General features: G+C 42.1%; 1 protein-coding gene across 1 annotated transcript in view; it reads left to right on the plus strand.

The window, feature by feature from the left end:
* The first annotated feature begins 365 nt into the window (after positions 1-365).
* STK38L (serine/threonine kinase 38 like) overlaps positions 366-22,670 on the plus strand; it is a 52,089-nt gene continuing 29,784 nt past the window's right edge. The window contains exon 1 of the mRNA XM_075506825.1: positions 366-494. The gene's annotated coding sequence lies outside the window, so the exon portion shown is untranslated. The remainder of the gene's footprint in view (positions 495-22,670) is intronic.

A 22,670-nucleotide genomic window follows, 5' to 3' on the forward strand; every position in this document is an offset into this window, starting at 1 on the left:
ACCGCCAGAGCCCGTTGAGAGCCAAGGTTTAAGCTGGCTGCTTAGACTGAAGAGAAAGGCAGTCCCTTCGGCCCGCGGGGAGCCGGGGCAAGCGGGCGGCCCCGGGCAGCGGCTGCGCTCCGAGAAGAGCCGGAGGCTTGGAGGCTCGGCCGCTCGCTCCCGGCCGCCGCTCCTGAGGAACTTGGGGCTGCTTTGAAGGAGAAGGAGCAGCCTGGGCGGCCGGGGGCCACGCTGCGGCTGCTGCGGCTCCTGTGGCACCTGCCGGCGGGTCGGGGCGGGTCGGGCCGCGCCGCTGGCGGGCGGCGGGAGCAGCCAATCGCGGCCCGGTTCGGCGGCGCCGGCCTCTCGCGAGAGCCGCCGAGTAAACATCCCTCCGCCGAGGCCCTCCCGCCGCCCTCCTCCTCCTGCCATTAGCGCGGAGGAGGGGGCCGTGCTCGCAGAGGCGCCGGCTGCAGGCAGCGAGCGAGGAGCCGGCGGGAGGGCGGCACGGAGAGGTGAGTGCTGCGGCGAGCCGGCGCAGCCCTCCGCCCTGGGGGCGCCCCTCGGCCCGGCCCTCTCCCCGGCGGCGGCCGGAGGCGGGGGAGCAGCCTTCTCCTGGCGTGGTGCGGGGGCAGAAGGGACCCTGTCATCGGAGACTGGAAATCTCCCGCTGCCTTCCCTCTCCTCCTTCCTCCCCCCCACCGTGAGGCAGCAGGAGCAGCCATAGCCGTAGAGTCTGAGGGAGGGCAGCCTTAGCCCCGGCTGCTGCTCAGCCCGGGGAGGAGGCGGGAGGATCGGGGGTGGCTCCCGGCTTGGGAGCCGCCAGGGCACTTTGCCCGCCTGCCTCCGGCGCGCTGCCCCTCAGGTGACTTCTCCCCCTGCCCCCAGCGGCCGAGCCGGCGGGCGAGCAGGGGCTGCCGCCTCCTGCCAGCGGCACAAGTTGCCCGAGTTCGTCCGTCTCCGCGGGGTGGGCGCCGCCAGCCGCCGAGGCGCTGGGGTGCCCCGCCACGGCCGCCGCCGCCAGCCGCTCCATCCCCCGGCGGGGCGACGGTTGAGCTAGCGGCCAGCTCGCGCCGCGCTCGCTGCGCCGCGCGCCGTTGCGGGGGTGCCTGCCCCGCGCGCCCCGGCGGTTGGGCGCGGCGGGCTGAGGGAGCGCTGAGGGGCTGGGGTGGCCGGCGGGCTTGCGGAGAGCCGGGGTGCCCCTCCTGGGGCGGCGGCGGGAGAGAGATGAGCTTGGTGGGCAGGTTCGGCGTTTAGCGGGGTGGCAGGGGGTGTGGATACCGCGCTGTGCGCGGTGAGGGTCGGGCTCAGGCGCGGCTGGCGATCGTGAGGTGGCGTGGGGTGTACCTGCCGTAGATACGGTGGCTTTCGGGCTTAAGGGTGTCCTGCCCTCTTTAAAAATAAATAAATAAATAAAGTGACAAAATTATCTCTGTAATGCGCTTAAAAAACAAACAAACAAGCAAAACCTCACAAGTTTCCACTCCGAAATGAACATATCCCAAACCTGCTTTTGTAGCATTTCCCTGAGCCAAAGGAGTTTTGGATTGGGCCCGTAATTTGACAGTCCGGCTCGTGCTCTGTATCTTTAGGCAATTTACAGTGACTAAGATAAAAGGTAAACGCTAACAACTGTGAGATGTCGCCTGTTTTTGTTTGGTTTTAATTACTTTGAAACGTCTTGGGTTAGAATAATAGAGTTCACATGCATGCTAAAACGCTGCCCCCACTGTTGCTGCATACCTGATTTTCTGTTGCAAAATCCAGAATAGGAATAAATGAGCCTTGATGTAGCCTCTGAATAAAAAGCAATGCTGAAGTTTGACTTAAAAAAAAAAAAAAAAAAGAAGTTTCTTATAGGGTATTTGGTGGGATATATTCATGTTGTTTGGCTTTTACTTGCTCTTTGCTGAAGAGCAGTGAAATTTATTTTGGAGACCACAGATGTTGGGTTTTGTCATGTACGCTGATTCAGTGTTTTGATTACAGTTTTTTGAAGTCACTTGAAGTAGAGGGATACGTGTGAGTGTATGTAAGACTAATAAATCTCACTAAATTGTTGTGTGTGTTCCCTAAAACCTGCCTTACATATACACAGAAATCTTAAAAACTGTTATCTTAATAACATTCCTTATCCTTTAGGAACTTAGGCATGAAAGAGTATCGGACTTAATTTTACTCTGAGCAGTTAACTGAAGTACTACCACATAGGCTACTAACCTGAGAGGTGATGAGCAGTGGCTGCACTCATTGCATGTGAGAAATCTGTTACTGTATCTAATAGAATTGATGCATTTTATCTTCTGTGCTCTCTGTAGACATGTTTTCCTGCTTTTGTTACAAGGTGTCTTGGATTAGGAAAAGTGAAATTTGCATAGTTCTGTGAAACTGCAACTCAGCTGTCTTTCACATTGTGCATTGCATAGTATATGTTCAATTTAAATATTATTGCTTAACAGAGCTTAAAAAAAATCTGAAATTAAACATTTTATTTCTCAAACATTTCAGAGGAAAAGAAACCCCCAAACCACTAGCTAAACAGAATTCAGAAGCAGCTATTTACAGCGGACAGGTATCATGCTTTCTTTCTTTCTGCCTTCTTTCGCAGAAAGTTAGTCTTTCTAAAAAAAAAAAAAAAAAAAAAAAAAAACCAAAACCAAAAAAAAACCCAAACCCCAAAACCAAACCAAAAAAACCCAACAAACCCCACACCCTGTCATTAACTTGCAGTGGACTTGGACCAGGCCCCTACACTCTCGGTGCACAGTGAGGGAATGTTCCCGAGGAGAACAGAAGTTTTGGATTTCTGTCAAATGATCCCTTGTGGACCTGCTTGTTCAAGCCTTCTGGTGCTGACCTCTGAGGGTCTGATCCTGTGCTTAGTGGAGTCCCTGGTGGGCCTCTTATGGGTTGGAACGATATGGGATGGCATATTGTGTATGCACAGCTTCTCACGCATGTGGGTGAGGTTCGCCTAGCTGTTGCTTCTCAGGACTTCTGCGTAGCCTCCTTTTGGCTCATCTCTCTGTATGCCCCTGAAGCTTGACTGGTAGGTAGAAGTTTTTAATCATTTAAGTTACCTGCTGCAGTTTGGGATCTCTCTTGAATCCTTTAGTGACCACAAGGACCTTAGTCACAGTTTGAGAAGCACTGTTTTTCTCCACTGTATCTGTCTAGGCAATGGGTTTGTCTTGTTTTTAAAGCTTGTCTTCTCCCTACAAATTCTGTTTTCATTCAGTCCATGTTTATTCTAATAAAAATGTTCTTCTCACCAAGTTTAAGCTGAGGGTTAGTTAAAATGTAAAGTAAATTGATAAACTTTGATATTTGTATTCTAGGAGATGAAGAGTAGACATGTAAATTACAATGAAAAGAATTATTTCTCTGAATACAGTATTCATCAGCACAAAGACTACTAAGCTGATATTATATGGTAAATGGTTTGCTTTTAGTCCCCCAGAAAGAGGCTTTATGTGTCTTAGGGTAATGACAGTTGACATAAATCAAACATACTATTGTCTACAAAATCATTTAATCTTCTCTTGTTCACAGTTCATTTCAACATATATCTGCACTTAGAGCAAACCTGCCATCAGTATTAATTGCATTACTGTAGCATGAAAGTGTGGGTTTGATAAATAACTGATTGAAGTCTAATCAGGATGGGTTGATGCAGGATTTTTCAAAGTCTGGTGACTAAATAACATCTTCTGTTGTGCAAAAAGAAGTAACAGTGAGCGGTAACCCAAACTAATATCATGGGGTATGAACTCAGGGAAGAGTTATTTAGTGCATGGTGTGAATTTATATGGTAAACTGTATTTACAGTGGGGGATCTTTTCTTGAAGGATCAGAAGTTAGTTGTTGCCAAATGCAGAAGAGCAGACTTCATCATTTGATTGGTATGAAAAGTCCTGCAGCTCTGTAGTCTAAAACTACAGAATAACTTTTGGCAGTCCCACTGCTCCTGCATCTGCATGAGGAAACAATAGAACATTTTTCTTTGACAACAATAAAAACAAAAGAGGGACTGGGGAGGTGAATGAATTTATTGGAAAAAACTTATTTTCTTTGTCATAAATAATTTGATCAGCATGGGAAGCATTAAAATGGGCAGTTGTCATAGTTAATACTGTCTTTTACTTACAAAATTACCTGATTTCATGAGGTTTGTATTAATATCTCAATACTTTGTAGAGATTAAAAAAGCAAAGGAAAACAGTGGATCGGGAAAGAATATTAATCTTTAAGCTTCAAATATCTGGTTTTCTGATTTCTCAGTAATTTTGGCATCAGATTTTGCATTCTGGTTTGAACTGTAGATTTGGAACTTACTTTGTGATGTATGTCTTTAATATTTATACCCAGAAACTTGCAATTTGTTAGCTGACATATGGTTTTATGAGAGTTGCAACTGAATAGGATATGAAGAAAGCAGATACCTAGAATTTTAATGTAAGAAACTTGCTTTGGAAGACTACTTATATGAGATTTTGATTGTCAAAGGAATAGCTGACTTCTGTATTTTTACTAGTAACAGGGAACAATCGTGGATTAAAATGGTAGTCTGGGTTTATAGGATTTCACAAGAGTAAGAATCTCCTGAAGCAGTAAAAAGGGAGACAACTATTCACCTTTTAGTAACAAGGAACAGAAGATATTAAGTAATAGTTTGGTGTGAACAAGTTGCGCAAACAGATTTTTTTCATAGGTGGCAGAATGAATGGGAGGGAGGAAGTAAGGGGACAACTCACATCTATCTGGGGCGAGGAACTGTGTTTAGGGGAAGAGTGTTTATTGTATTGCAACTTATATTAGCTATGTCTCTTATGTTCCTGAGTTTGAGCCTGTGGTTGCTGACATGCGGTAGAGGAGATGCAGACTTAGCAAAGATCTTGGCATATTGGAATTCGTTAAATTTCCTTCCACAGAATTGGAAACAAAAACCCTTTTTGTTATCTTTGAACACATGAAAGGTTGTGAGACCTTTTTCTACTATGTCTAATAAAGACAGTGGTTTACAATTCTCTGAGAGTACCATGTGTAATGTCACATTAAGTAATGCACTGCTAGTGCATTTATAAAATGTGCCAAGAAATTTTAGCAATTAAATCTCCTTGTAGTAAAACAAAACCAAGCAAACCGCCCCCCAGACAAACAATTAGAACACTTTAGTCAAGTGGGTGCCTTACCAGAAAGAAGTACTTGGTTTAGGGCCCTTTTTATGAGCCACTATAGTAGAATAATGCTTATAAGAAATACAGTTGTGCTTAAGTTGGGTGCAATTAAAATGAAAATATTAGGTCATACTGAGCTGTAGGAGTTAAATACAGTCAGCTTCCATACACAGGAGTTTAAACTAGGGGGGAGGGAACAAAAGTCATAACTTCAGTAACACACATGACTACCCTGAAGCTACTGCTAAGAAGGATGGAAACAACAAAAGAAAGTCACTTGACAGAAGCGGCTTGCTACAAGTGGGGAGTTGTGTGTGCTTAGGGGGCTCTCCTGATTGTGCAAGGTTAGGCTCCATCTACCCGTCCATGGTGCAACAGAGTGCGAGACAACTTATCTAGCACACTTGTGCTCTACCGTGAACTTCTGTCAGCATCACTGAGAACCCCCATGGAGGACAGAGATGTCCTCTTCCTGCCAGACCACTGCCAGTTTGGAGACTCTTGAGTCTGCTCTGTGAGAAAAGGGTTTTCCAGGGACAGTGTTCATTTCCAAGGTAGACTTGCTTCTGCCATATATGCAAACCTTGAATATGCTGGCACTACTACCAATCTGAGCTCAGTCACTTGTGGGGAATTGCTTGATAAAGTAGACCTTTCCCACATATCACTGTATTCTACTTTGTTTTTTCCAGAATGAGTAGAGCTGGATCTAGTATTGAGAGAGGCCTGACTCGACTGCCATGTAACACCAGAACAGCTATAGCTTCACTTGGTGGAAAGCCTTAGTGTTATTGTGAGTGCGCTAGTTAAAAAAGAACCTGCTTCTAGCTGAACTGATAGTTAAATTCCAAACAATGTTTCGTTGTCTGCAGGAGAGCCGTTCTGTACAAGCCAGCCAGTATGGGATTACCTAGTCACAGAACCCCCTTACCATTGTTTGAAGCTGAACTTATGATTAGCCATCTTACCTTTCCATGTGTCACAACTGAGCACAGAGGAGAGGGTGACAGGACACAGGTATGGCCTGGTGTCTCCCCTTTATTTCCCAGTGCTGAACTACCTCTCTGGCTGATTAGCTAGATCTGAACAAAATGTGGGGAAAGCAGGAGCAGCTCTCAGGCTTATGTGTTCCACTTCCCATAAAAACTGAGAAAAACCTTTTATTTCAGAAAAAGTTCCCTTTTTCCAAATTAGCTGGGTAGAAATAGAAGACCTGAGTCCAATAGCATCAGGCTGCTTTTGTCTTGCTTTGTATATTGGAAAAATGTTTATCACACACATTGCTTAAAATTTGTTTTAATTATTTTTTTGCAATGAATAGTTGCATAATGTGTTCCCAGCCCTTCCCTCTCACTGGTGCCTTATAAGGGAGGTAACCAGAACGCCAGCCAAATATCAGCCTGATGATGAAAGAATTGTTCCACTTAAAATGTCACTAATTTTTAGCATGCTGAGTCCTGTATGAAGAGGAAAGCTTACATTAGTAGCTCCACAGCCAAAAGCATTGTACTGCATTGTTTAAAGGCAGTTGTTTCTTGAAGTTAAAGATAACTGGATTCTTCTGTTTTGTGGTATTTAGTGTTTGGCAGAGCAGGAAAGGAGAACAAATTCAATCACAAGGTAAGGATTTAATGGGAGTACCTGTTTTTACAAACTGCAGAAATTGAAGGTGGAGATTGAAGTCTGTTTAACAATAATTAAAAGTATAATTTAACAAGCTCTAACATCTGGGACTATAAGGAAATTTTGTGTTCTGCATATGAGCTTCTCTGTGGGACACTAGGCAATCATACAGCAATGAAAGACAATGAAAGACATGGCTGTTACAAGCATGTAACAGCCAACTGTTAAAGCACATTCCTATTTAGTGGAGTAATGGCTTTTGGTTAACAGATATTTGTGTAGCAAATACACTTGGTGAGACTTACTTACCAAGTAAGGTGGTCTTATGGTGCAGATCATAATAGTGGTGTGTCTCGGAAAGCAGTTAAGTGCATTGCAGCGAATTCTGACTGTCAAGATAAGGTGAAAGAAAGGAATTTTATCACTTCTGGTGTCATTAGTGTGCATCTTTGTCACTGGGTTTTGTTGGTTTTGTTTGTGCTTGGTTAGTCCACTAAAGTGGTAAAGAACCCTAGTTGAGCAGGTGAGTTGATATTCTTCATGACTGACTTGCCATATTTCACTTCTGTAAATCAAAGGTTTTGTTGTGCCTAAAGAAAATGTCTCTTACTGAATTAAGCTGCCTGCTTACAGTTTAAAATAACTTATTTCCTTCATTTCATGAAATTAGTTACAGCATGAATCCTGTTTTCTGCAAATGCTGTAGGAAAGGAAATATTCACATTCAAGTTGGGGGGGGGGGGGGGGGGGGGAGACACACCAAACCAAACAACCCTGATTATATTGTAAATACAATTTCTAGTAAAGTCTTATTGTTTATTCCTTCCCCAATCTTAACAGGCATAGGTGGCATCTTACAAAGTAATGACTAAGGGCAGAGAAGCGAGGTTTATTAAAACTCTCCATGAATTCAGCTCTCAAATCTCTTGTGAGCAAAGTGTATAGATGACTATTTTATATTGAAGTGTATTAGATGGGTTCTCTTATGGTTAATTATTGTATGGATACTCTTTCCCTACTTTGTCCTCTCAGGGAGTTTCATTTAACAGAGAAGGAGAGTTCATATAAAATATGTATTACGTGAGCATCTTAGCCCACTTGTACTCTGGATATGGTGACCTCACTGTTCAGTTGCATAAGTAGCAATTAGAAACTTTTCTCTTTTTTTTCCCTCCTCCTTTATAAAAAAAACAATTATGTTAAGAACACCTGGAATAATCTCCTGTAAATTGCTTATGCTTTGAATCATTCCAACTAGAATTAAGTGAACTTGAAGTGACAGTAAGATGAATAAAAATCTATAAGCTGAGACTGTTTTGAAGTATTTGAAAAGCCCAAAGTGCAGAATACAGACATTACATCATTTAGTGATGAGGGGGTAGGGGATCCTCATAGGGGGAAATAAAAACACGTATGTAGTATAAAACATGAGTATAATTGACCTTTAGTATCTGCTTAAAGAGATACATGTGGAACTGAAGTCAAATAAAGCTCCCCCTGATATTCTTCAGCTGAATCTGAGTGTTACAGCTGTCTCTGAGGTTGAGTTGTACAAGCCACGGAGTGGCTAGACAGCAACAGAAGTTGAGGCTGTGGTTCGTAAGTTGAGTGAACCGCAGACTACTGTCAAGGCACAACACACTCGCAGACCATCATGCACCTTTGATTAAAAAACACTCCTGTCCCATTGATCAGCTGCATGCTGCTGACGGTGTCTGTGGACCACAGGTTGGAAATCACTAAGTAATGATGAGCTGTGGTATTAGGAACAATCATCTTCAGAAATAGTTTCAGGTAAGAAAATGAATTGCAGGTAATTTATTATATGATTTTGAGAAGGACAGCTTTTAGGTAAAGGGAGATAAAGATCTGGGAAAAAACAAAACCAGTTATTTTGGTTTGGAAGATGAAGGGAGTAGAGAAGGGGATTCCTTCCTCCCCCTGTTAAATCTTTTTGCTCTCTTTTCTTTCCCTGTCTTTTTTTCATGAGCCAGTGATAAAGGGAAAAGAACAAACTGGAATGCCTTAGATTTTCAAGCTTTGCTGGCAAACCTTCAAAGAAATTGGAAAATTTTTTAGCTTCTTTCTTATGTCGCAGCATGCACCACTTGTTGACCAGCTCTAGTTCTCAGTAATTAGCAGTGTTTACAGGCAACATTCATCCATTCCTTCAACAGGAAGGAACACACTGAAGTCACTGTGAGCCCCAGGTGCACAAGGAAATGCAAAGTTGTCTCCAAAGATTTGAGGCCATGTAGCTAAGGTAGTATTATGGAACAAATGTGTGGGATGAAAACTTGGATTTCAGCTGTGCTGGCATGGTAGTAAATATATGGAAGGATGGAGCTGTCCAGGTGAAGATTATAATATGTTAACCAGCTGATCAGTTTGAGCATGTAAATCTTGGCATTTCCAGAGGGTTGGTTACATCTGGGATGTAATTTAGATGCAAGTGGACTTGTATCAAAGTTTCTTGTGACAGGAATGGTGATATGTCCTCTTGTCTTCCCAGGCTTACTGCTCTGGGCTTTGTCATGATGAGGAGTGCAAAATGAATGCTGTACTGATACGATCAATCCCCCAGACAGTGCTGTGAATCTCAGACCATGGATGTGTTAGTGGGCTAACCAATATGTGGATATTCAAGTTGACTTAATGTATTGCAGCTCTAATCCCAACTCCTTCAATCAATATCAGTGGTGCTGATACTACTGTAGGGTGACCTAAAGGAACTTTCCACGTGGTTTTTCAGGAGGCACCTGAGTACAACCTGCCGTGTTCCCTGCCTATCATGGTGCCACTTGCTCTACTGAAAGTATTGTCTCCGACAGCTATGATTCATTCATAACTCCAAAGTCTTAAGCTTGCACTTGGATACCTTTAAACCCCATTTAATCCCAGAGGGTGCCTGATTCATGTTAACTATTTGCTTTTGCTCACAGACATGTAAGCCAATTGTGCAGTGGCAAATGAAAAAAGAAGAACAAATCCCTTTCAGAGTTCAGGAAAAATAGATGAACATTGTATCACCCAAACCAGAGATGAGAGAGTTTCGTGTGTCTGAATATACCCTGATCTACACCACTGATTTCAGCTGCTGCTCACAGCTTGTGCTGCAGCCTGGCTACTGACAGAATAACTTTCCTGAACACTTTTGCTGGAAACTAGCAAAGAGGTTCCTTTGAGCCTGCCAAAAATGCTGCTGCCTTCACTCATCAGTAAGATGCAAAACTCTGGCCATGGTGAAGGTACAATGAAGAAATGTGCTTGCCTGTTATCTGTTTAAATAAGCAAAATAACATTCTGCTTTGTAAAATAATCTTTACAATCAAAAGCAACATTTAGGAAAAAACATTAATAGATACACATCCATTTTTTCATGTGTACTTTAGATCACTGCATTTGAAAGGATTGAAAGAATAGTGGAAAGTACAAAATGAAAAAGGAAGTAATTATGAGGTAATTGGGGGAAATTGTTATACTCTAATAAAGATACATAATTTTAGCGAATTTTCCCTCTGCCCTTTTTATTAAGCAAGCAGTAATATTTAGAAAGCCAATTTTGGTTTTGTTTACAGTTCAATCTCAGTTTCAGATTTTGACCCCCAGGCGTGGGATGAGCCTGTGTTGTTTAGGGAGCAAAGGCTGCAAGAGAAGAATTATGATGACAATTTTGGCTATACTATTTCTCTTTAAAAAAAAAAAAAAAAAAAAAAAAAACCAAAACACAAAACTCAAACCTGAAACCTGTTAGTGTTCTTTGTATTTTTTTTCCATGTAGAAGCTCACTTTTGAAACTAGTCTTGACAGTATCTTTCTTATTTCTATTTGACTGTAATTTTCTCAGTCTGAGAAGCACAGCATAAATGTATTTTCTTGGTTCTTTTGCCTAAGTGCTCTGAAGCAGTCATGTCGTCTTCAAAGAACGCTGCCATACAGACTAAGAGGATAAAAGCTTCTGTATTCTTTCTTAGGACATTAGAGAGTGATAGTGAATCTGCATTGGCCTGTATGTAGTTGAAGAATGCAGTTGCATGATGAGATTTTCTTCTGTCATTGTGGAATCTTAAGTGCTTTCCCTCCCTCTCTTGCCTGCCAAGGCAAGGCTGGGTTTTACCTCAAAGATGCTGGTTAAGTAAGGTCCACCCACCCCCCTTGTCTTTGAATCGTAAAGTAAATCCTCTCCAGATATTGCAAACTAATAAACCACAATAAGAACAGTGCAGATTAAGCTCCATATTTGTCTTGGATGGAAGGCCAGACTTCTGTCTGGAACATCTGAATTGGTGCTTTGGGTGCAGCTTCCTTCTATTCAAGGGTGGTGATCATCTTGTCAACAGAGCATCTGATTTACAAGATGAAGTCACTTGCAGAAGTAGGCTCCCATCATATATGTACACCTAGGGAGGGAAACTGGGGCTTTTTTGCTTGTGATATAACAAACACTGCACCTGCTTATGCTTTTTCTCCTTCTTTTCTCTTCCTTGGATACATCAGGAATGTAGTTTGTGCTTGACCAAGAGTGTAGGACTTTTAACAGAAACAAAATCTGGCTAACCCTACTTTTTACAAGGAAGCTGCATTGAATGCATTCTAATGGCTTTCCAGATTAATGGGATCTATATTAATATTTGCCGATGACTAATGTATGAATAAAATAAACACTTAAGGATTTCTTTGTGATTCTTGGCTTCCTTTGGTACCTCACTCAACATTGCTTCTAAGCAAGAAGCCTCTGTTGTTGATACAAAGCTAAATCAACTACCCATATTGAATTTGGTGCTATAATTCTCATCAACTTTGAGGGAGAAGGGACTGACAAAGGATAATCCAGCCTCTGTTGTGGATACCTAGGACATTTTTTTGAAGTGATAGGCAGAGAGAGAATATGTGAATATACCAAGATCTTTTTATAAGTGCTTTTTGAGATACTGACCACATTTGACCCTGCATACTTCACAGGCATCGTTCAATCAGTTTAGCAGCTTGTGTACAAAGCACCAAAATTTAGAAGGCCTTCATCTTCTTTGAATGAAACACATTCTTTTCTGTCAACTTGGCATCTCTGAATTTACTGAGCAGCACCCATCCCCTAATATTAAGTGTGTTTATATTGAGTTACCTTGTGCCATCTGAATGTAACAAAGTTCAAATTAATTAATATAGTCAACTGATTTTTCAAAACTATGGCTCAGAATTGTATTAGTGACATGTATGGCTTTGCTTTCTACCAAAGTTAATTCACTGGTATCTATATGATGCTTTCTGTGGGTGTGGGGATTTATTATGAGAAATTAAGATTTATGTTCATGCGTAAAGGTTTTGATCCCATATTATCTGTGTCCTCTTAAAATTACTCTGTATTCTTAAAGTAGAGTTTAAAATATTGTTACTTTTTCTTAGTTTTCTAAGTTTGTATTACTTGCTTCATGCTCCTTTACTGGCAAGAGACAAGGCAAATATTCCTAATGATGCGAGTCCTTGAAATTGAGCAGTTTATTCAGGGTGAGCCTATGTTTATACGCTAAATTTTCTTTAAAATTCTTGGGAGCTCTTAAACTTTTGTTGGCTCTGGAAAGCAGAAATGCAGTTAGCATGTGGGATGGGAATATTCCTGTTGGCTGCTCTCCTTGTGCATGGCTCTGGCATGTTTAAAGTCAGCAGGTCTTGGTTTTTTCTACTGAGAAAGTGTGGGGTTACATATATTACTTAAAGAAATACTTAGATTAGTTCATATGTTGTAAAAACACACTGGGATGCTTTCACCAAAGATGCTAGGCAAAAGCAGTTCGTGTTTTGAAGGAACGTGCTATTTTGAGGGAGGATAATTCATTTTCCCCACCTTACTCAGTCCTTGGCCTTTAGAATGGTATCAACAAAGGAAGTGACTCTTACAGATGCTTTTGTGATGTGGTTCCTAATTTATTAGGCTGGACTGAGATCCATTGACTCATTTCACGTAAGCCACCAAAGAGCTTTTTCCAGTTATTGCCTGGACCAGGTCTTTGAGCTGAAAGATGCCATCTCCAACTGCCAGCCATGCTTCACAAGGAACATAACAAACTTGCATTACAAATATTTCAACGTTATAATTCAGCCTTTGAAGTTTTGGCACTTATTTGGCAAAGGATGTCTCCAAAGAGGTATTTTTAGCAAACGCTATATAGAGAGCTTCAGATCTTCATATTTTCTCTTTATGTGGAGAATATTTTTACTGTCTGTGAGGTGCCCAGAGTTAAAGGATGCAAAAATGACAAGATGCTCAAACCACAGTTGGATTCAAATTGTCTTAAGTTTGATGGGAGCTGGGTCTATCCACATTACAGACAGTTGCCTGGTCCTCCTCTGCTGGAGAGTCCAGCGCTCTATGGTGCAGATGGGGATGGGGGAGGGATGCCACCTATTTTGTTTGCTTCATTTGGCCCTTGGAACATATTTTAACTGTAAGTCACATCCATTTGCTGTAAGACTACTACTTGATGAGGCTAGGTTTCTAAAAGTGCTTGAGAAACCTGTTACAGACATGGCCAACAGTTACAGGCTTTTGAGGTATTCAGGAGAAGCAACCTGCTAAATCCAAAGATTAATTCCAGGTACCCTCGTCACAATGAGAGCTGGCATTGTATCAGCTGCCAGGCCGGATTCATCTACCTATCCTTGGGTGCTTAAAAGTTGCACATCCAAGCCAGTTAGTAGTCTTAACCATCCTCTGTAGTCAGTGGAGATGAAAAAGCACTAGGAGGAGATGTTTGCTTCTACCTTCTGCGAGGGTGACTATTATAGGACTCTGCCACCACAGCTGGTAGAACAGAGGTTAACACATTTTTCAGGAAGAAAAAGATGGGTACAAGCAAGGCCTTAGTGGACTTGAAGTTGTGCAGCCTTGAATGCATGTATATTCTCTGATACTGCTGTGTGACTTTTGAGTAGTTTCATATGGCAGTTGAAATTTCAACAACAATAAAATCTTCTGGCTTCACCTTAGTAAAATATCCCTGCAGGTGCATGCAAAAACTTGTGAATTCAGACTCCTTTTGTTTTGCCAGCAGTGTAGTCAGAATCCGTTTGTTTTTCTCCAGAAGAGCGTGAAGAATGTGCTTCCTCAGTAGCAGCTGTGAAAGCCCCAGAGCCCGGTGTAAACAGCAGTATAAGTAGGCAGAGCTCCTCTGCAGTTGCACCTCTGAAAAACCCCGGGCTTAGGTCAGCTGAGCTTTTTTCTGTTTCCTGCTGTAATTCTAGTTTTTTCCCTAGTTCATTGTGCCATTTAGTGTTAAAAATAGGATTCCATAAAACATTTTTATGTTCCTTAAGTGCATACATTTTTATTTTTCAAATGTGTATCTGTGTGAAGGCTTGCCAGAGAAACAGCTTGCCTTTCCCCAGTGCTGACCTAATATGACTGTAATACTAAACCTAAGGTAAGAGTCAGGACTAATGCAGCGATTCCATGTCTCAGCTCTTCCTTCAGGTTTCTGGCAGCTTCTACAAATTACACTTTGTAGTAAGATGCTGGTATGGTGCTGCATAGTTGACTTTTTTAAAAATTACTTTTTTATTTTGGCAGCTCTGATTAATTTTGTTGTGCCTCACTTTCCCCATTTTTAAAATCAGATTGAAATTGTCATCATATTTTGAGAACTATATGTGGAGAGTGCTATGTAAGCCTATATGTTATCTTGGATATATTTCTACCGATAAATGGGTGGAGATGGAAGGGGTCTGCTCCCCAGGCCGCTGTAGACACTTGTTACAAGGCAGGATTCTCTGGTCAAGTTCTTCCCTTGCTCATACACCCTTGAAGTCCTCCCAGGATTGGGCCTGGGTTCATTTACGTTCCTTCATAGTTAGCTGTGATACAATTGCTGACTTGCTTTACTAAGACGATGTGCTTTATGTTTCAGTTTTGCAAAGTACCTTGAGATCTGAATGGAAAATACTTTAAAAGGGCAAAACATAATTTGCTTGAAAGCTAGGAGGCAGGTACGTCACATAGGGAAGCAGAATGAAGCTTGGAGATCCAGTTCATTGGAAGATGAAGATGCTTTCTGGCATTATTAACATGAGGAATAGCCCAAAGGAAAGGAAAGCAGCTTGAGGCTTGGTAGCAACCCCAAGAGACCTTTGCAGCTTTGGGCGTGCTGGGAAGGGGAAAGGCTCACCTTCCCTCCTGGAGGCTACCAGCACAGCAGCTTCCCTGTGCTTTCACGATTTGCTGAAATTTCCATAATTTATTTTATTACTGATATCTTTTGCAAGATTTTACTCAAGGGGATGCACAAAAAAAAAAAATAGACTAGCCTCCAGATCTTGCTTCCATCCCTGTGTTATAATCTTAGACCTGGGGAGAGTAATGAAATTTTTATTATGCAACTAGGCTAGGGAGGTAGATAGGGCTCAATATCCATTGGGCATCGTCTGTGGAGTAAAAAGTGCTAGTTTTTGCACAGACCTTTTCTGACTGCCAGGGGTACTTCTGAAATAAGGGATTTCACTTGGTTTTCTTTTTGTAAATGAGTGCAAGTTGAAATGTATTTTAAGACTCAATTGAAGCAATAATTAATCGTCTGAGGAATCACAAATGTAAATGTTTTTTATTCTGTACTAATACTATGTTATTAGACTCCCTTCTCTTTATTTTTTTTTTTAGTGCTCTTCATATTTTCAGAAGTGAAGAAAATATAGCAGAGCAGCTGCTTCCTAGTGATTCGTGAAATTAAGAAGTATTCTCTCTTACCCTGTGTTATATCAATGTGACAAACTACATTCCTGATATTATGTGTGGCTTTACTGGGAAACTGGTAAAACTTTCCAAATGTTGTCCATTTATCAGTACTTTAAAAGACAGCCGATTAATGTTATTTGCATATGAGCAACAGAATGTGTAAACATTGACTAGGGAGTCATTCCAGTGCTTCCCAATAAACGCTTTCAGCTGGATTCACAATAGCAACGTTTTACCAAGGCTGCACGTAGCTCAACTTGGAAATGTTATCGCCAAACTTTGCCACTTGCAGCGTATTAATATTTAATTGCCCTTTCTATTGCCTTTTCCCATATATTTTCCTCTGATTTCTGAAATCAGATTGAGACTTCAACCCTGTCCTTGGAACAGTGAAAAACATCTCAGTTGCTTATCTTGCCACACACCCTTCCAAATCCACAATACACAGATTAATGCTTCTTCTGCAGTCGACTGTAGTAGTTAACTGGTTGCCCAGTCTGACTGAATGGGCAGCTCAGAGAAGTGCAGTGACAAAGAAGTGGCCACATGCCCCCTAAGTTTTGGGGCCAGGTTAAATAATGAATTTTCAGAATGTGTTAATAAGTAATTTTTTAATACTACTTTAGCATCTTTTCTCTAAAGAGCCCAGGTTCTTTGTGCATATGAACTCATTAAGCCTCCTAACATGACCTGCTAGGTACAGGAATCTGTTTGTTTTCATGTAGGGTAACTGAGGCACACCCTAAGTACATTTTTTTTTCTTTCTTTTTTTCTGAAGCATTTGTTTTTGCACATGGGAAATAAAATAGAATCCAGATCATCTGTTACTTAATGCAGTTTCCTGTGTTGTAGCCGCAAGAGCATCCTTCCTCTGTACATAACATCATCTGCAATTAGAAAAAGAACACTCCAAATATTCATGACTTCAATGCTTGCATCATTGGCAAATACCAGTAATTTAATGTGGTTTTATTTTGCAGAAAGATTTGTCCACCTGAAGTCACCATTAGAGGCTGTGTTAGGGATACCTTCACTGGTAACTTTTCTGGTAGACTCGTTGAGTAGAATGAGAGAAGACGCATTACGGAATGAGTGAGAAATTAGAGTGGGCCTTAAGGTGGATGTTCCTGATGTGTTATGGTAGATCAGGTATCAGGCTTTGCTCTAAGTCTTTGCTCTTGGCATTCTTTGGGTGAGCATAAAACTATTCAAATTCAAGCACAAATTATGTCTGTGTCTGCTGCATAGTGTGGACTTCTGCTCCATATCAGCATTGCGGTTTGTGCTTGCTTGTCTGCGTTGGGCTTTGTTCGACATTCGGGAACCAAGCAGTGCTCCAGGAGGAGCACTTGGAATGGCTTCCAAAACAAGCAGAAGCAGCACATAGTACAAACCCTTTCTGGTCTTTATGAATGACCCTAGCTATATTTACAAAGAGCGCAGTGTATGATGCACCATGTACGGGATCGGTGTTCAGCTGTTCATCACGGTCAGCCTCACCATAACCATTTTCATCAATATCAAAGGAATTGTGTTCCCTAGTGTTGCAGCTTGAAGTAAAAGGGATGTGAGAAAGTAGTCACAGCCTGTCTTTTGAGAGCTTTGCAAAGCTGCCCTCTCCGTCAGCCAACTTCCAATGGAGCCAGCAAAAGTTGGTGCAAGAAGACCCATTGATGAGAGGATTTCTGTAACAGTTGTCACGGTTAGGCTCTGGGTTTTATGTTGTACCCAATCTGAATTACTGGTTGCTGTGAAAAGGGACAGTCCTCTCCTCCCATCACTACAAGTGTATCCAAATCCTACTTGGATGTAGCCCAAATTTGTGTGGCTGCAAAAAGGACAGTGCTGTTGTCTCCCTTGTCCTCTGTGCCTCTCCATGTTTCATTACTCTTCTTTCACGGAATTCAGCAGTTGTGTAGCTCAAGGGTGGGACAAACCAACCTGCTGATTTTATGGAAGAATGGTCTCCTTTTTACAGGGGGATGGGAGTGGTTGGTAGCTTAGGTTTGTCAGGCTGCTGAGTTCACTTAACTTGTCTGTGGCTGCATTATTGGGAAAACTGTAAGAGTGCATGGCCAGGACTGGAGGGATCAGCAAAGTGAGAGGGAGGGACCCCTCTCTCTAAGAAGCAATTCATAGACCTGCATTGACACTCCTTGAAACAGAACTTGGCAGCAATGTCTATCCTTTCTGTGTAAGGGCCTTGTGCATGGGGCCCATCCCCATAAGGAAATGTTAACGTTAAATAATATTTCAAAAGTGGAAATGATCTAATTCTTCCTACGCCTTATTTGGGTTTTTCTCTGGTTACTATTTATGGGAAATAGCTGGTTGTATCCAACTTGTCAAGCAATTCAGATCGCTGCCTGAAAGAGTTCTTTATTTGCCACTCCACCAGTCTCCATCTTTACACATTGTTTGCACTAAACGGGTATTTCCGTTTGAATTTCCTGCAGGTAACACCACTTGTCTTCGTCTCCGCTTGACAGATAAAGAAATGGAGGCATAATGACACCTAGTCACCTTACAGGGCAATAGAGACTTACACCTTGGAAAAGGAACAGAGGAACAGCAAGAGCCATTCTGCAGGAACACAAGTGTTGCTTTGCCTTCTGCTTTCCTGTAAAGCCTATACCTTTGTATGAGGTGACCTGTGTTCCATGAAGAGTCTTTCTTACTGACAAGTCTTGCTCTATTTCTCAGTCAAGAGTGTGCTTAGCCCTCAGGACATGCTGCAAGACTATTCTGAAGGCTTTCTTGGTGGAAGAGGTTTGCTCCTAGAGAGGTTGTCGTCTTGTTCTCTTACTCTTGCCATAATTGATTTCATCTTGAAAGTGTATGAAACTGGGCTTTTTAAGATGATTATTATTTTTTTAATCTGGAAATTTGCCCATCCTTGCATGTTTAACTGTAGCATAGCAGCTACGTACAGCCTTAGTATCTTTTAGAAACTTAAGCAGATATCCTCTGTTCCTTTTCCCTCTCACTTTCTTTTGCAGCTGGATATAGCTTTTGTCCACACCCTGCTTTTGCCTTTAACTAGGAAACCAGATAATTGAATCAAATCTCTGAGATTAATTTAGAGGAAAACACCACCCATTTTGAGTGAGCTTTCCCAGGCCAAGACTGGAGAATGATCTTCCATAGGGAACTAATGCCCATCACAAACCTCATTATCTTTCACCTAGGTGCATATCTTTTTATTTCCTTTTTCTTTTTGCCTTTCTCTTATCTTCCTGGAAGGGTGGATATGTGATTGTGTAGAAGGATCGTGTATATATACATATCCATAACAAAGCACTCCTCTGGTCACTCTTTAGCCCTAGAGGAGATGAGCAGTTGCGACGTTAAGCAATAGGCTGCAGGAAGACTCTCAGATTTCATGAAGATGAGGCTCTATGAGTTTGCCGCTGAAAGAGTTGTTTTTCTCTATACCTAAACCTCTAAATCTCAGAAGGATAAACCCCAGCTACCCACTTGCAGTGTATTTTTGTTATCAAAGTGATATAAATGTTGAAATGCAAAAACACAGTTGTATTGACTGTTCTCCCCTAAAACAGTCTGATAATAAGGCAGAATGGTAATGTTTTTCTCTTTTCAGTTGTCCTTGTTACCACTGTAGGGATCAGGTGTTGCCATCATGGTTCCTTCATGAAATAATATTTATTTCTCCACCTTTGGTACCGATGGCCAGAGCTCCTGATGGTGGTAAGAGTATGGCACTACTCCATCCCCACCGTTCCAAAACTGCTTTCCAGCTTCAGGCACTAGGAAGATGGTACCATGTATTCCTTTCTTACATTGAGAGACCGCACACATCTTTTCATCTTTGTGTATCCTGGGCCTCATCAAGGTAGTCTGCTTTATGTGCCAACAGCTGTCTCCTCCAGAAATCGTAGTTAAAGAAATGAACTGTTGTAGTGGGATTTGAATGGGCAAACATCTGCTCTCCAGTATTGCATATACTAACAAGATGCACTACCTGCATTTGCAGCTTTTCAAGGCCAGAGGGATCTGTTGTGCTCATTAACCCTGACTACAGGCATTGTACAGGCCATAGCCGGTCATCGATGTTCTGCATCTCATTTAGCGGTCAGCTCCTTTGCTGGCACAGACTTATCATGTGTAATTACTATAGTTAATTTGATTGATGTGATCTAAAAAGAGCCTAGCAAGAGTCAGGGATTTGAACAGACATCAGTAAAAAGAAAAACAAACTTAGTGCCCTCTTTTCCTCCAGCATTCTCCAATGCAAAAGTCCCTCCTAGTTCCCAAAGGCAGAGCCCTCCTCTGCTCCTGCCTCCCTAGGCTCCTTAGAAAATAGAAAGGCTTTACAGCATCCCTAAAATTCAAGAGTAGAGTTTCTTGGATCAAAGCTGAAAATGTATTACAATTTCTAGGAAACTTTTGCAGGTGCCATGTTAGAAGCTCCTCCTCTTATTCTTTACTTCTGTCCTAAGTTGTGTCTCTTGGCCATGGAAGAGCCAGATGTAGAGAAATCCAATGTGGCTGAATTTTACTTTTAGACAGTTGTACATGTTTTGGAGTGGGACATATCTTTCATTAGACCCGAGTATAATTTTATGCAGAAAACCAATAACTAAAGAGGAAGCAGGTTTTTGGTCATTGACCTTGCTCTGTTTGCAATTATTTCATGATCATTGCAGCACAATATTTAGCATGGCCTTTTTTATGCCAGTTGATTTAGCAGATTTTAAAACAATGTTTTCTTGAATATGCCTGGATGCAAGTGCCTGCTAAAAGCTGAGAAAATGCTTAAGTGCACAGGAATGCAATTACTTCAGTAGAGAGAAGAGCTTCCTGGTTTTAGACACTTCTAAGAGGACAGATTTACAGCACTGTGAAACCTGGGGAGAGCCAGGAGAAAGGAAAGATACAAGTAAGCTAAAGCAACCTATGAAATGCCATTTCACTGCACAGCATTGTTAGCTTTTCAACAAGCTTGAAAAGCTTGTTGTCAGTAAGCTTGATTTATCTTGTTGTCAGTAAATTAAAATGCATCAATCCAGATGCTGCGGTAACCCTGGAAGAGAGGAATGGCTGCATGGGACTGCAAGTCTAGTTCCTTTGTCGTGTCTTGTGCTTCATGTAGTTGCCCAGGGTATTCTCCTGAGCTGACCTCCCATTTGGAGCACTCCTTGGAAGACAGAGCAGTGTGTGGATACACCAGCACCTCTGTTCCCTTCCTGTTCCTAGCTCTAGCCCTCCGTCCTTGCTGATGGAGCAGAAGTACAACCTTCCTATTTTCTCCTCTCTCTTTACATGAGATTAATGGGGTGGGTAGGGGAGTCCTATCTTGCAGCCACACATGCATGCACAGTAAAGCAATTTGAGTGGGTACTGCTAAAACGCAAATGATTGGATTGTCTTAAAAAGCCCTTCTGCAAAGAAACTAAAATGAGTTATTTGAAAGGACTGAGCTCATGGAGGTTTTGGTATGTCATTGCAAGTCATTCAACACAGAGGGAGTGTTCCAAGTACTGGATGTCTCAAAATGTACTCCTAACTTTGGGACAGAGCTATTGATAGTAGAGCATAAAGAATGTAATTGTATCGCCAAAGGCTGAGGCAAGTGGAGCCGAGATGGAAGTGATCTTATTTTAGTGGGTTTGTGTTTCTAAACTTTAGGTTACCAGTCTCCCATTGTTAGTGAAAGCAAAGGTTATGCTGTTTCAATCAAAAGTTTCTTTCCTACTTGAAGTGGACAAAAGATTAACTCTAAAAGGAAGAAAACAAAGTGCATATACTTCATATAGGTGTAGATATACATAGTTTATATATATACACCCATATACATATGTAGTTTTGTATATACACACATTTCACCCAGCCTGTATCTTTTCCCATCAGGGAAATGAATTTGTGTTTGTCAGCCATGCTTGCTGCTCATTGAAAGCAGCAAGAACAGAATCACGGCCGCTGTACATGGGAGACTTCTGCTGCTCGGCTTCGTTGAATAGCAGGAAATCCTGGAGTGCAGCACAACTCCAATATTCAGTTTTTATTCCATATTAGGAAATATTTCCTTATCATTACTGCGGGTATGTTGGAATGATTTGTGAGATTAATTTCTGTGAGCCAAATTAAAAGATGAGGGCCTGTCGCTTACTTCTGGCTTTTGGACAAACTCCACGGGAAGGAATGGAAGCTCAGCATGGGGAGGGGTGGCCCTTTTCAAACAACGCAGGTGAAACTAGCCTCACCAAAACTAGTTTAAAAGAAATTGTTTTAGCCTGGTGCAGTTCCTCAATCTGGGTTGCGCAGCTTCTTGTGCTGGCACAAAGCACCGAGTGGCAGCGGGAAAGAAACAAACAGATGGTTTGGTGGAAAGTGGGACGGCTTCTTTCAGAAACAGTACTGGCTAATGCCAACTTACAGTGTGCATACAACCGTAGCCTTTGCTGGGGAGGAGGTGGTTGGTGTTTTTCGGAGGGTTTTTTTGCCTAGTCCACTCAGAACTCAGGTATTTGTAGGTTTAGGAGTCTACCCCAAGACAGGAAAGTAACTTCCTTGGCTTTGAAAGCACCTCTTTCTTGTGTGCACTGGGTGAAAAGCTCTCCTGGAGTGTAGGGGGCATGTTGGAGCCAGCCACTGACACCCTGAGCTGCTCTCTGGGCCTCGCAGTCCCCGGGGTTTCCCTGGTGTCATCAGTCCCAGAAACACAGCAGCCGCTGAGGCTGCAGGATCCGTGCAGCATTTGCATCCCCAAGTCCTGCATGTCTGTGAATGTCTCCTCGAGGTTTTCTCACGGTCATGGGGGCAGGGCACTGGAAGCATCCGCTCTTTTTTGGTTTACAAGCTGGGGCTGGGTGAGCCATGGAGTGCTCTTTGCTTTTAGCTGTGACTATAAGGGGCAACTCACCCAGACGCTCCATGGGGAAACCAAGAATGACTTAAAATGGCTAAAACATTTGAACATCTTTTGCTTTTAAATAGCAAAGCCTGTTCCAACAGGGCTAATTTTACTTGGTTTCTTAGTGCTACTTTAAATAGAAGAAATGTAATTCATTCTGTAACTTTAAAGTAGCAAAACTTCTTAGAACATAACGCACATTGTGGAATGAATAACAAAAGAAATGAAGTATATAAATGAGGTAAATGAAATGCTAAAGTGTCAGTGACAGCTTGTTGTAGTCTTGTTATTTCAT

Source organism: Mycteria americana, chromosome 1 (genome assembly GCF_035582795.1).
Source record: "Mycteria americana isolate JAX WOST 10 ecotype Jacksonville Zoo and Gardens chromosome 1, USCA_MyAme_1.0, whole genome shotgun sequence".
Lineage (NCBI taxonomy): Eukaryota > Metazoa > Chordata > Aves > Ciconiiformes > Ciconiidae > Mycteria > Mycteria americana.